Genomic DNA, 14,911 nt, shown 5'->3' on the forward strand with positions numbered 1-14,911 from the left:
ATATATATATATATATATATATCTGTATGTATGTATATAAATAATTGCTAGCTTTTCATTAAACAATTAGTACAATATTATTTTGTAACATTGGTTACCAACCCCATGACATGTCAACACTCTTCCTTCTTGACTTTGGGTTCCCTATTACCAGCTTTCCTGTCCCCTCCTGCCTTCTCATCCTTGCCCCTGGGCTGGTGTGCCCCTTTAGTCTCATTTTGTTTTATGGGCCTGTCTGATCTTTGGCTGAAGGGTGAACCTCAGGAGTGAATTCATTACTGAGCTAAAAGAGTGTCTGGGGGCCGTACTTTTGGGGTCCAAAGGGATTTTTAACAAGCTATCATTGATGATAAGAGTAATAGTTCTACTTCACTTGTCATTGTACTGGAGATTATCTCTTTCATTATTGAATTATTTTATGTTTGTAATTTTTTTCTGATGTAATGTTTTTTCACTAATGGAATGCATGCTGAATCACTGAGTGTTGGTAATTTTTTGTTATGTATGATGGATTTTTATAAATATGCGGTACACATATGTACCACTGCAGTCCGGAGATAGGATAGGCGGAATGAGGCAGGGACAAAACCATGAAACTTTGAAAACATGGGGTGACACATAAGGCACCTTGCACTGGCTGCACATAATTGTTGTTTGAATTTCCTTCTTCTTAGTGCTGCATTCTCCGCATCAACTTCTGGATCCCTTGACAGGTACATGCTTTCCAACCTTTCGGAGTTGGACATCATTTGGCACCCCGCTGATTCCTGGCTTGTTCCTGACAAAAAAGAAGGATCTTCCACTTGTTATTCACTTGAATATTACCTAATCCTGAAAACCACACCTTCCCAATAACACACAGAAAACCGTAAAGGTACTTACAAGGCTTATTTTCCTGTTCAGAAGCCCGAGAGACAAAAAAAAATGTAAGTGGTACTTACATGTACCATTGGTCATATGGTATGTCAAGGACGCATGCTGACTCTGTATTGCGCCTGAAAATAACTCAGTCACTTGAATATTACCTAACCCTGAAAACTCACCTTCCCAACAACACACAGGAAACAGTCAATATACTTACAAGACTTATCTTGCTGTACAGAAGCCCAAGGAGACAAAAGTTCTACACAATCCCTCCTGCAGGATGCAGCACCTCATATAATAACTTCTCAACCCAGAAATACGGTGCCGATGAACTTCCTTCTGTTTTACGCGGTTATGCAAGTCCTCGCCCTGACCTTAGCATGTAGTATAAGTGGTGAAAAAAGCCTCCCCAGAAACCCCAAAGGCGGAAAATGTAAGTGGTACTTATATGTGCCAGTAGGGGTGAAAGAGTTAAAACATTCACTTATTTAATAGGGTTGTTCATTCATTAACTCATTAAATATTCATTAAGCACCTGTTATGCCCCAGGAAATGTTCTAAGTGCTCAGAATACAGCAGTGAATATAACAGGCAAAAATCCCTGCTCTCATGGATTCTCCTGGGTGAAACAACCAACTAGATAAATAAGTAAAATATGTATGCTAAAGGAAAAAAATTAAGCAGGAAGGGGAATATGAAATGTCACTGGGTTGAGCATAGAAAATTTAGTAAAGCCTCAATGAGGTAATAAAATTTTTTAAACATATATTTTTAGTTTAACACAATCACAAATTTACAGAAAACTTACTAGTAAGCAGAACATTTTTCCTGAGCCATTTGAGATTTAGTTACCCATATAATGTTCCATCTCCCTGAATAGTGTCTTTTCTGCAAACCAGGACACTCTCCTACATAACCAAAATGTAACCATCAAATAAAAAAATTAAAATTGATACATTACTGCCAACTTATCCTCAGACCCCACTCAAGTTTTTATCAGTTACTTCAATAACTTTATAGCAAAAGGATACGGTTCAGAATCATGGGTTGCTATATTTAGTTTTCATGTCTCTTTAGTCTGAAACAATTCTCAGTGTTTCTTTGACTTTTATGACCTTTACACTTTTGAAGATTCCAGGCCACTTATTTTGTAGAATATTCATGAATTTGGGTTTGTCTGATGTTCCCTCATGATTAGAACCACGGTTATGCATTTTCGGCAGGAAAATCACAGAAGTGATGCTATGTTCTCATTGCATCTTACCAGATGGTACATAATTTTCATTTATCTCGTGACCAGTAATGTCTACTTTGATCACTTGATTTAGGTGATATCTTCTAGGCTTCTCCAAGGAGCCCTGGTGGTGCAGTGGTTTAGCACTCAGCTGCTAACCAAAAGGTTGGTGGTTTGAACCCACCAGCTGCTCCTTGAAAACCCTACGGGGCAGTTCTACACTGTCCTGTAGGGTCACTTTAAGTCAGAATTGACTTGATGGCAACGGGCTTGGTTTTGGTTTTATTCTGAGAGTGAGAAATCTAGCTGCCTTTATCCTTAATTTATTTACTTATTTGATCATTTGATCTGTGTGTAATCAACCTCTTCTTCCACTGCCACCTGCATGGATACCCTTCTGATCTTATTTGGACTCTGTCTTAGTTATCTAGTGCTGCTATAACAGAAATACCACAAATGGATGGCTTTAACAAACAGAAATTTATTTTCTCACAGTTAGGAGGCTAGAAGTCTGAATTCAGAGTGCCAGCTCTAGGGGAAGGCTTTCTGTCTCTGTTGGCTCAGGAGGAAGGTCCTTGTTTCTTCTGAGCTTCCGGTCCTGGGTGATTTTCATGCGGCTTGGCATCTCTCTTTCCCCATCTCTGCTTGCTTGCTTGCTTGTTTAATCTCTTTTATATCTCAAAAGAGATTGACTCAAGACATACCCTACGTTAACAACAAAGACAACCCTTTCCCAGATGTGATTATAACCACAGGCATAGAGGTTGGGAATTACAACACGTATTTTTGGAGGTCACAGTTCATTTCATAACATTCCACCTTTTGGTCCCCCAAAATTCATGTCCTTCCCACAAGCAAAACATATTTACCCCATCACATCATCCCCAAAGTCTTAAATCAACGACTCAAAAAGGTCTTAAATCTGATCTACTCAATCATCTAAATCAATTATGAGTGAGACTTTAGATGTATTCCAGAGTGGGGCAAAATTCCTCTTCATCTGTGAACCTGTGAAATCTAGATTACAAGTCATCTCTTTCCAAAGTGCAATGGTGGAACAGGCACAAGGGTAGAAATTTCCATTACGAATGGGAGAAATTGGAGGGAAAAAAGGGATAACAGGCACCAAGCAAATCCCAAACCCAGCAGAACAAATTACATTAGTTCTCAGGGATTGAAAATAATCTTGTTTTATTTTATAGGCAGTGGCCCTGCCCTCCAACTCTGGGTGTTAGCCATGCCCTCTAGATTCTGGGTGGAGGCTCCTTGGCCCTGGGCTTCAGCTCTGCCTTCCAGGCCCACTGGGAGAGTTAACTCTGCTCCGTTGGCTTTGGGCAGCCCCATTCTCCTAGTCCATCTGAGTGGCGACCCCATCCCCTCAGCCCTGGCATGCCCCATTCTTCTGCCCTTTGGGCATGGCAGCCCTGCGCCCTCAGCTTTGGGTGGCAGCCTCATCCCCTGGCACACATTAATGGCAGCACCACACCCTGGAACCAAGTTGGCGAAGATCCGACTTTTTGAAACCTAGGAGGCTGTGGCCCCACCTTTTGAGATCCAGGAGACCATGGCCCCACCCTTTGAAATTGAGAAGGCCCTACTTCACATGCTCCTTCCAACAGCTCTGCTAATCTCTGTGCTGCTCTATGGATGGTCCTTTTCTTTCATGGATGGTCCTTTTCTTTTCTTGGAGGACAACAGATGTGGCTCTGTTGGCCTTGTTCCTATTTATAGAATTCCAAGAGGCAGTGTTCTTTTTTTTTTTTTCTTTGTCCCCTTCAATTTAAGATGATACATTTTCTGCTGTGGTAGTTGGTTAGATCCATCAGTCACAGGCTTAATCTGTTTAACAAAAGATTGTATAGCCACATCTTTGATGAACATTCTAGGACAGGTGTCCTTCGTTTGTACAACAGAATTTTCCAAATCTTTAAGTTCTGTTTTCATTTTGCACAGTTCAGTTTTAGGCCTATGTCTTCCCTCTTGCATTTTACTATAAGCAGCAAGGAGAAACCACATGGCCACTCTAAGATCTTGCTTAGAAATCTCATCAGTCAGATATTCAAGTTCATACAAGTTCTACCTTCCACCAAACTTGAACATAATTCAGACAAATTCTTTGCCACTGCATAAAAAACATCGCCCTTCTTCCATTTCCAATCACATGCTCATCATTTTCTCTTAAAGCCTCACCAGAAGCACATTTAATGTTCACATTTTTAGCAACATTCTGTTGCTGGTGCCATGTCTATTCTCTAAGATGATAGAGACTTTCTCTGTAGCTCTCCTCACTTTCTTCTGAACCCTCACCAGAATTGTCTTTGACGTCCATAATTTTCCCAATAGTCTTTTCAAGGCAATCTAGGCTTTTACTATTAGGCACCTTAAAACTCTTCCAGCTTCTACCCATTACCCAGTTCCAGAACCACTTCCACATTTTAGGGCTCCGTCTTAGTTATCTAGTGCTGCTATAACAGAAATACCGCAAGTGGATAACTTTAACAAACAGAAATTTATTTTTCACAGTTTAGGAGGCTAGAAGTCCAAATTCAGAGCTCTGGCTCCAGTGGTGTCCCTAGGTGGGTGTTGGGGGGGGGGGCAGAGTGCACTTCCTGACACTGTCAGAGAGGTGACACCAAAATGACCCCAGGGTCCATGGTGGATGGGGCGGTAGCGGGTGGGCCGACATTGTAGGGGAAGGGGCCTCCAAGGCAGTAGCATCACTAGAGTTGGTGTCACCCATCACCCACTGTGGTAACTCATCACCACCCACCACCCCCGTCACTCACTGCGGTAACTCATCACTCCCCCTCCCCCATCAGCCACCAGTCAGGGTGTGGGTGGGCTGGCGGCAGCACCTGCCTTTGGGCAAGAAGAGGGACTCCACCTTGTCCAGTAGGAGAGAGCAGGAGCTGTGGGGAGCCACAGGATGCAGGGCTGGGAGGGGTGGGGCTGCGTGGCATGAGGGAAGGGTGTGGTTTGCTGGCTGGTCCTGCCCATGGTGGGGTGAGGGGGTGACACCATGAGTTACCACACTGGGTGACACCAACTCTAGTGATACCACTAGCTGGCTCTAGGGGGAGGATTTCTCTGTCAGTTCTGGAGGAATGTCCTTGTCCCTTCTGAGCTTCTGCTTTTGGGCAATTTTCATGTGGCTTGGCATCTCTCTTCCTCTATCTCTGCTTGCTCATTTGCTTGTTTAATCTCTTTTATATCTCAAAAGAGATTAACTCAAGACCTATCCTACACTAATCCAGTCTCATTAAAAACAAAGACAACCCATTCCAAAATGGGATTACAACCACAGTCATAGAGGTTAGGATTTACAACACATATTTTAGGGGAACACAACTGAATCCACAACAGGCTGTAACACATCATGCCAGCACACCCTTCCTTATCTTGCTCAGGCTCTGACACCCCATGCCAAGATGCCCCTTTCCATGGGTGCCGTCTATCTTGTGTGGGCTCTGACATGCTGTCCTGGGCCAGTCTATCTTGTTCTGCCCCACCTAATGTCTTTAGGACAGAATTATTCAGTAAAAGAAGATAAGGGGAGGGGAAATAGCAAAGGTGATTTTTTTAGTAAAGACCCAAAGGAAATGAGAATGCTAGCCATGTGGATATTTTGGGGAAGAATATTCCAGATAAGGAGCAAGTGTAACAGCTCTGTAGTAGGAGCATGACTTGTGTGTTGGAGGAGCATCAAGGCCATGTGGTTAAACAGTGTGAGTGAGAGAGATAGAAATATTAGATGAAGTCATGGCGAGAAGGAGTAGGGTGGAATAGGAAAGGCGTAGATCAGATAAGGCTTGTAAAGCCTTTAGATTTTACTCTGAATGAGATGGGAAACTATTGGAGAGTTGAGCAGAAGAGTGAGAGTATCTGTCTTAAGTTTTGACAGGTTCCCTCTGCCTATTCTCTGTCCTAAGAATAGAGGAAAAGGGGCAAGGATAGAAGCCAGGACACCAGGGAGAAGGCTAGTGCAATAATCCAGGTGAAAGATGATGATGGCTTGGATCCTGGTGGCAGTGTAGGTGGTGGGAAGTGATTAAATTCTGAGTATATTTTGGAAGTGGAGCTGGCAGGAATTGCTGACTGACCCGATGTGGGATATGAGAGAAAGAGAGGAGTTAAGAATAGTGCCAAGATTTTTGGCCTGAGCAACAAAATCGAATTGCCATTAATTGGGATGGGGAAGCTGCAGGAGGAGGTGGTTTCAGGGAGAGAGGTAGGTATCAGGAGTTAAGATTGAGATACATTTGTGTTAAGTTTGAAATGCTTGCTAAAAATCCAAGTGGAGATGGCAAATAGACAGCTGGATATTCAAGTCTGAAGTGAAGATATAAATTTGGGGCATCATTAATAAGTAGTGTTATTTAAAGCCATGAGACTGAAGGAGATAATTTAGGGAAAAGACAGGGCTAAGAACTGAGTCCTGGAGCACTCCACCATGTAGAAGTTGGGGGAGATGAAAAGGAATGAGCAAAAGAGTCCAAGAAGGAGCTGTCAGAAAGGTAGAAGGAAAAGTGGGTAAAAACTGGTACCCCACTGTTGCTTTCATTTGCATTTCTTTGATGACTGGGTGTATGTTTCTTTTTGTAGATGGTTCATAACCTTTATCAGTTGGGCTTTTATGGTTTCATTTTTTTAAATTTTGGTGAAAATATACATAACAAGACATAACATTTCAACAATTTCTACATGTACAATTCAGTGATACTGATTACATTCTTCAAGTTATTGCATCCATCTTCACTATCAATTTCCAAATAATTCCACCACCATTAATATAACTCAACTCTTCTAAACAAAAACTCCCCCTTCTCCCTCGATCCTACCCCTGGTAACCACTAATAATCTTTAGCTCCTTATGCTTTGGCTTTTAAAAATCAAATTGTTTCTTTTTTTAATGTAATAAAGACTTTAACCCTTTGTCTTATTAGTTGAAAATATTTCTTCTATACTTTTTTTTTAAAGTTTCGGTTATATGAAAGTTAAAAATTTATCTAGTAAATCTGTCAGTCTTTTCCTTTGGGATTTATGAAGTCTAGAAATTTGTCTCACCCTCCAGAGATTTGATAAATCCTTGAATTTGGCTTTCTTTTAGCATTTAATTGTTTTTATTTTTATTAACTTGTTAACCACCTAGAATTAGTTTTGGTGCATAATGCAAAGTTAGAGTTTAAACCCATTTTCTCCCATCAAGCAGAAGACCCAGGCAAACACTAGCAAGCACCATTTGGTGCAAGAAGGAATTCAAGCACAGAAGGGTCAGCAGGATGCATGGGGCCATGCACTCACAATCCAAGACAGAGGTGTGCTTGCTTTAGTGTACCTGGGTGCACTGTGGTCAAACGTGGGCATGACTTTGAGCGTGGAGCTGAATTTGGGTGCCAAATAGCCTAAGCGTAGGTGCTCGCTGTTGAGGGAGTTGCTGGGAACACCAACTGCCCAGCATGGGAGACTTTCGGGGAAGGTGACATTGGCCACCTCCAGATGCCAGCCAGCTCATTGGCAGGTGACCCCGGAAGAACTCCCAGAGGCATTCTTTGGACAATCCTTTTTGTCTCTCCACCTCCCAAACTGTTAATCAATTATCCCAACACTACTGTTATTGAATAATTTACCCCTTTGCAATGATGTGTGATGTTTCCCTTTTACAAAAAAAAAAAAAAACCAAACCTGTTGCTGTCAAGTCGATTCCAACTCATAGCGATGCATAGGACAGAGTAGAACTGCCCCACAGAGTTTCCAAGGAGTGCCTGGTGGATTTGAACTGCCGAGCTTTTGGTTAGCAGCCGTAGCTCATAACCACTATACCACCAGAGTTTCCATCTCTCATTTAGTATGTATTAAATTCTTATGTATTATATTTTACTTATAAAAATCTAATTACTTTAAAATATTCATATCAGGATTTTAGTTTTATGAAATTGATCTGTAAAACATATTGTATTATTTAATACAAGAATAGGTAAGTGTTAAAAGAAAGCACTACTATATGTACTTACTATTCCTATTTCCGAGAAGTCTTAAGGTCTAGCGCTAACACTGTATCAATAGTCATTACTAAACAATATCGTATTTTCAGAGTCTATGAAATTTCAATACTGTTTTCCCTGAAACACTAAACTGTACTCTACACAAATGAAGCTATGAAGACTATGGTGAACCTCCTTTTAAATGTCATACAACATTATGTACAATGAGAGATGCTGTTTTCCCCTCAGTCAGTGTCCTTGCAATTCCCAGGAAGTTAGCGGAATTAATATACTTTGCCAAGAGTAAAACACACTTAGAAGTACAATCTGTTTGGGAAAAAATGATGGTAAAAAATCTTAGTATACATCTACTGAATGTGCATGTTACTGAAAGATTAAATAACTGCCAACGTACAGTTTAAGAACGAAAAGGGGACTTTTCTTTAACAGCCATAGTAAAATTCCACTGGTTGAGTTTAAAGCCCAGCTTTTTCTTTGGTGGCTTATATTATTATAAGTGAAATAAGTTCTGCAATTTTGATTTAATTAGTGATTCTGAAAATATAGACAACTCAAAGGAAATGTGGTTCATCCTTCCAAGTTGTATTTAAGTCTGCTAATGGTGATAACATTAGAAAATAAGACATGATCCCAGGCCTCTTGGAACTTCTACAGATTTTGTGCTCAATTTTCTCTTCCTTCTCTAGCTTGAGCACCATAGCTCTTTATAGTAGAGAACTTCAAAATAAAAAATGTTTAAAATAATGGTTTTCTATTTAATATTTAAAACAATGTTTTCCTATGTAATTAAAGCAGAATTTGGCAAGTAGGCTTATTTTCGCTTAACTTCGGGATACATTTGAATTATCACATTCCTCAAATCAAGACATTTATTTATTATTCCTTTATAACTATAAATGGCTGATAATGTTCTGGTTTGATTTTTTTAGTTACCTAAGATGTCTTCCCTATCTGAAAATAAAATTACTCATTGAAAAATAAGACTAATAAGATTAATAATAAATGCTAAAAATGAATCGTACCTCCAAAGGTAGACTCCAAGTCTTAAATTAAAAAACAAGCAAATACATGTAACAATATATGGAAAGAATGGTACATCATAACCAAGAAATGCTTGCCTCAGAAATTTGGGAGTGGTTCAGTAATGAGAAATCCAACATCAAAACACTGAATATGAAAAAGTATGGGATCTTTTCAGGTACTGAAAGCTATTTGATAAAAGTAAACATTCTACTTTATTTATTAGGAATGCAATAGAAGAATACCTCAACATGATAAAATCTTTTTGAAAATAAAAGCCAACATTATACTTAACGGCAAAAATTTAAGCAGTGGCTTGTTTGCACTTTAAAATGAGTAAAATTAAGGAAGCCTGCTATTGTCACTGTAATTTAAAATTTTTTTGAAAACTCTGGCTAATGCAATAGGATAATAAGTGGTTTAAATCCTGAGGGGAAGGGTAGATGATGAAATTTTTTTGCTCAACTAAAAAGATTATTTGAATTAATAAAGTAGTTCAGGGAAAAGCATCCTAATATTCTGGCAATCAATAATTAGTTAGAAAACCTAATGAAAAATAGACCCCACCACCATATCAACAAATAAAAAAATTCTCAGGTGCAGTTTTCATGAGAAATGTGTTTGCTCTATATAATCCAAACTAGAAACCTACTACGGGGGGTGGGGGTGGGGAAGGAAACACCCTTTAATAGAAACACCTATAGTTTTCCACCTTTGAATAAAAGGAAAAGCATATTAAGTTTTGGATGGCAAAGATTTCAACCTGTCGTAAATCAACTTACAAATTCAACATAATTTCCATTTAAATTCCCAATGGAATTTTTTTGGCAGGAACCAAAAAAAGTATTCTAAAGTTGATCTGAAAGAATAAACAAAAAAAGAGCAAGATGAATTCATTCAATAAATATCGATTGATTGCCATGTGCTGGCGTATTCCAAGCCCTAGGGATGCATCAGTAAACAGATATTAAAATTTTAACGCTATCAAGTACAAGTAAAATGTATAATCTTTTTTCTTATTAATTGCTTTTATTAACAAATTTAATTTTATGAAAATAAGGCCTAGACCTGATATAAAAAATTAATGATAAAAATTTTTAAAGAAATCAAGTAAAAGTAAAATGTGTTACCTTTTTTCTTACTAAATCCCAATTATAGCATAATATTGCTTTTAAAAAGCAAATATGTTAAAATAATGCATTTTAAATTCCTCCCATTAGATTAACAAATATTAAATAAAGAAAAGTTCTCATCACTGCAACAGATATGGATAGGATTATTTCTAAGAATATATTCTAAAGAAATAATCTGTAAAACAGGAAGTTAATGCACTAAAGTGTTCATTGCAGGGTTAATGATACTAGGAAAAACTAGAAGCAGCCTAAATGTCCAGTTGTAAGGTAATAGTAAATTATCCTTTACCCGCAAGTGAGTTAGTATGCAGCCATTAAGAATGATGTTGTGAAACAATTTAAAAGAAAAGAGGAAAAGTTGGAGTTGGAAGGAACATTAATAATCACGGAGTCCAGCCTCTTTGCTGTAGAAGATGAAAAACCAGAGAGGTTAAGTGACTTGTCAAGGACACACAGGGGGGAAATATGCATACTGGTTACCAGCACAGTTTTTGGAGTAAACTGACCAGGCTTTGAATCCTTACTCTACTCTTCCACTTGTATGATATTATGATCTTGTGGCCCAGTATTTGGTCTCTGAAGCTCAGTTTCCTCATCTGTAAAATGGAGAAGATAATAAGGCTTTTGTGAGGGTTAAATGTGCCTGTTGCATATAAAGTGTTAGTAAATATTAGTTATTAATGTGTGATGAATATGCTGTTGTTGAGTGCTGTTGGATCAGTTCTGACTCATAGTGACCCCATATGACAGAGTAGAACTGCCCTGTAGGGTTTTCTTGACTGTAATCTTTAGGCAAGCAGATTTCCAGGCAGGTCTTTCTCCCAGAGAGCCACTGGGTGGGTTCAAACTGTCAACCTTTTGGTTAGCAGCTGAGTGCTTAACCATTGCACCACCACGGCTTCTTACGATTAATATAAGCATGATAATAGTTGTACCACTATTCTCCTACTTCCCAAATTCAGTCTTACCTTCTCTTATCTCCCATAACCACTCTCTTGTATGTCCTGTTCTTTATAGATTTTATGAGACCATTTTTGAGGCATTGCAAACTCCCCTCTACTCCTAAATTAGCTCTCTGATTTTTCCTATTCCCTTCTCTTTTTCTACTATAATAAATATTGCACAACCAAGACAAATTAATTTTTACAAATGGACTACTCCATTAGTAATATTCCTTTTCTTAAAAGTATTTTATGTTGAGGTGGGGCCAAGATGGTGGAGTAGTCAGAAACTTCCTCTGGTCCCTCTTACAACAAAGACCCAAAAAAACCAAGTGAATTGATTATATATGACAGTCTAGGAGCCCTGAACATCAAAGGCAAAGTTGAGGAATTGGACTGAGTAGCAGGGGGAGGGAGAGACCATTTGGAAGCAGCGAGGAGTTGCCAGATCTGACCCTGTGGGAGCCGGCACCCTTCAGGCTGGATAAGCTGGTGTTTGCGGTGAAGCAAGCAGTGGTGCTTGGGAGGCGTTTTCCACTTTGGGAGAAACCAAGCAGCAGAGAGCCTACTTGGGCCTCCAGAACCAGTGAAAAACAGCCCTCAACCGGCAAAAGATAAGTACATGCGTCTGACCTACCACGTGGATGGAAAAACACCCCCTTTGGGAAAAACTTCTCTCCCATTTACCTGCTCCCTGCCCGCTCTGCACTGGGTCCTGGCCTGCTTCAGCGATTGCGGAGTCCCCTGGGCTGGAAGTCGGACCTGACACTTGCCCTGAGCCATTCTCCCAGCCTTGGAGAGGGAACAAATTAACAAATAGGAAAAAATAATCTGCCAGCTCCCCTAAGCTGTGAACTCAGGGCAGGCACAGCTCCTTTGCCTAGGCACAGGCACAAGGGGTCCATGGACTTTGAATGCCTTTCACCCCTGCAGAGACCTGTGTGGGCCCATTTCAACAGTGTGAGTCCTCATTACCACAGCACAATAGGATATATACTTGAAGCCTAAATTCAACTGTATTAGCTATATGTTGAAGTGGCAGGTTCGTGACATTTGACACTGCTGTGCCCATTAAGCAGGGTCCTCACCTACTCACATCAGTGGCCTGAGGACTAGTGGCTCCACCCGTGCCACCTCGCCACCAGTGACAGGGGTCAAAGAATAAGCAGTGCCTCCCAGTCCTTACAGACAAGAGCATTGGGTGCCCATAGTCTGGCTGCAAAACCCACCCACAGTGTGCTCTATGGAACAAGGACATGCTTTCCTCCTAGACACTCAGGGGTGGTTATCAACATCCTGCCTTGCTCAGTGTGTGATCCTCTACTGCAGCCAGATACCTGTGCCTACACCAATCACCCCTGCCTATCTAGGACTGTAGGTGAAAGCCTGCACCACACACTTGGTGACTGATTACCTGGACACCTGAGCCAAAGCCATACAAGAAAAGTAAACAGACTCCTGGGCTCACATAGCTAGTATGGTGACAGGACATTAGAGCTACAAAGGTGCCAATAATCAAACTAGCTCACATGAGCAGCCTATTTGGGCATATCAAAACAAAACAAAACAAGAAGCTAGGACACAGTAAGCAAACATAAAATAAATAAATATAATAACTTATTGATGGCTCGGAGACAACAGTCAATATCAAATCACATAAAGAGGCAGACCATGATGGCTTCGGCAAGCTCCCAAAACAAAGAATCAAGAAATTTTCCGGAGGAAGAGAACTTCTTGGAATTACCTGAGGTAGAATACAAAAGATTAATATACAGAACTCTTCAAGATATCAGGAAGGAGATCAGTCAAAATGCAGAACAAGCCAAGGAACACACAGACAAAGCAATAGAGGAACTTAAGAAGATTAGAGAAGAACATAATGACAAATTTAACAGGCTGCAAGAATCCATAGAGAGACAGCAAACAAATCCAGAGGATTAACAATAAAATGTCAGAATTAGACAACTCAATAGAAAGTCACAGCAGCAGAATTGAGGCAACGGAAGTCAGAATTAGTGAGACTGAATATAAAACACTTGACACCAACTTATTTGAGGAAAAAACAGATAAAAGAATTTAAAAAAATGAAGAAACCCTAAGAATTACATGGGACTCTATCAAGAGGAATAATCAATGAGCGATTAGAGTACCAGAACAGGGAGGGATAACAGAAAATACAGAGAGAATTGTTGAAGATTTGTTGGCAGAAAACTTCCCTCATCTCGTGATAGATGAGAAGATATCTATCCAAGATGCTCATTGAACCCCACATAAGGTAGGTCCCAAAAGAAAGTCACCAAGACATATTATAATTAAATTTGCCAAAACCAAAGATAAAGGGAGAATTTTAAGAGCAGCTAGGAATAAATGAAAAGCCATCTACAAAAGAGAGTCAATAAGACTAAGCACGGACTATTCAGCAGAAACCATGCAGGTAAGAAGGCAATGGGATGACATATATAAAACCTTGAAGGAAAAAAATAGGCAGCCAAGAATTATATATCCAGCAAAACTGTCTCTCAAATATAATGACGAAATCAGGACATTTTCAGATAAACAGAAGTTTAGGGAATTTGCAAAAAACAAGCCAAAACTGAAAGAAATACTAAAGGAAGTCCTCCAGTTAGAAAATCAATAACATCAGATAACAACCCAAGATTAGAACACAGGACAGAGCAACCAGATATCAACCCAGATAGGGAAGTCACAAAACTAAATAAAACTTAAAACACTGAAAATAGGGAAACAGAGACATCAATATGTAAAAGACGACAATATTAAAACAAAAAAGAGGGACTAAAAAATATAGTCACAGATCTTTCATATGGACAGGAAGTCAAGGCAATATAAAGAAATAAAAGAGTAGTTTAAACTTAGAAAAATAGGGGTAAATATTAAGGTAACCACAGAGGAAACTAACAATCCGAAATATCAAAATAAAAAACAAGAAAAATATAAAGACTCAGTAAATACAAAATCAATAACAATGAAAAAGATGAAAAGGAAATACATAAATGACTCAGCACAGAAAATTAAGTGGAACAAAGAAACTGTCAACAACACACAACAAAAGACATCAAAATGACAGCACTAAATTCATACCTATCGATAATCACACTGAATGTAAATGGACTAAATGCACCAATAAAGAGACAGAGTGGCAGAGTGGATAGAAAAACACTATCTGTCTATATGCTGCCTACAAGAGACACACCTTAGACTTAAAGACACAAACTAAAACTCAAAGGATGGAAAAATACATATCAAGCAGACAACACTCAAAAAAGAGCAGGAGTGGTGATATTAATCTCTGACAAAACAGACTTTAAAGTAAAATCCACCACAAAGGATAAAGAAGGACACTATATAATGATTAAAGGGTCAATACACCAGGAGGACATAACCATAATATATATTTATGCACCCAGAGACAGGGCTCCAAAATATGTAAAACAAACTCTAACAGCATTGAAAATAGAGATAGACAGCTCCACAATAATAGTAGAAGACTTCAACACACCACTTTCGGTGAAGGACAGAACATCGAGAAACAAGCTCAATAAAGACACAGAAGATCTAAATGCCACAATCAACCAACTTGATCTCATAGACATATACAGAACACTCCACCCAACAGCAGCCAAGTATACTTTCTTTTCCAATGCACATGGAACATTTTCCAGAACAGACCACATATTAGGCCATAAGCAAGACTTA

The sequence above is a fragment of the Trichechus manatus genome, unplaced genomic scaffold (genome assembly GCF_000243295.1).
Source record: "Trichechus manatus latirostris isolate Lorelei unplaced genomic scaffold, TriManLat1.0 scaffold00250, whole genome shotgun sequence".
NCBI classification, from domain to species: domain Eukaryota; kingdom Metazoa; phylum Chordata; class Mammalia; order Sirenia; family Trichechidae; genus Trichechus; species Trichechus manatus.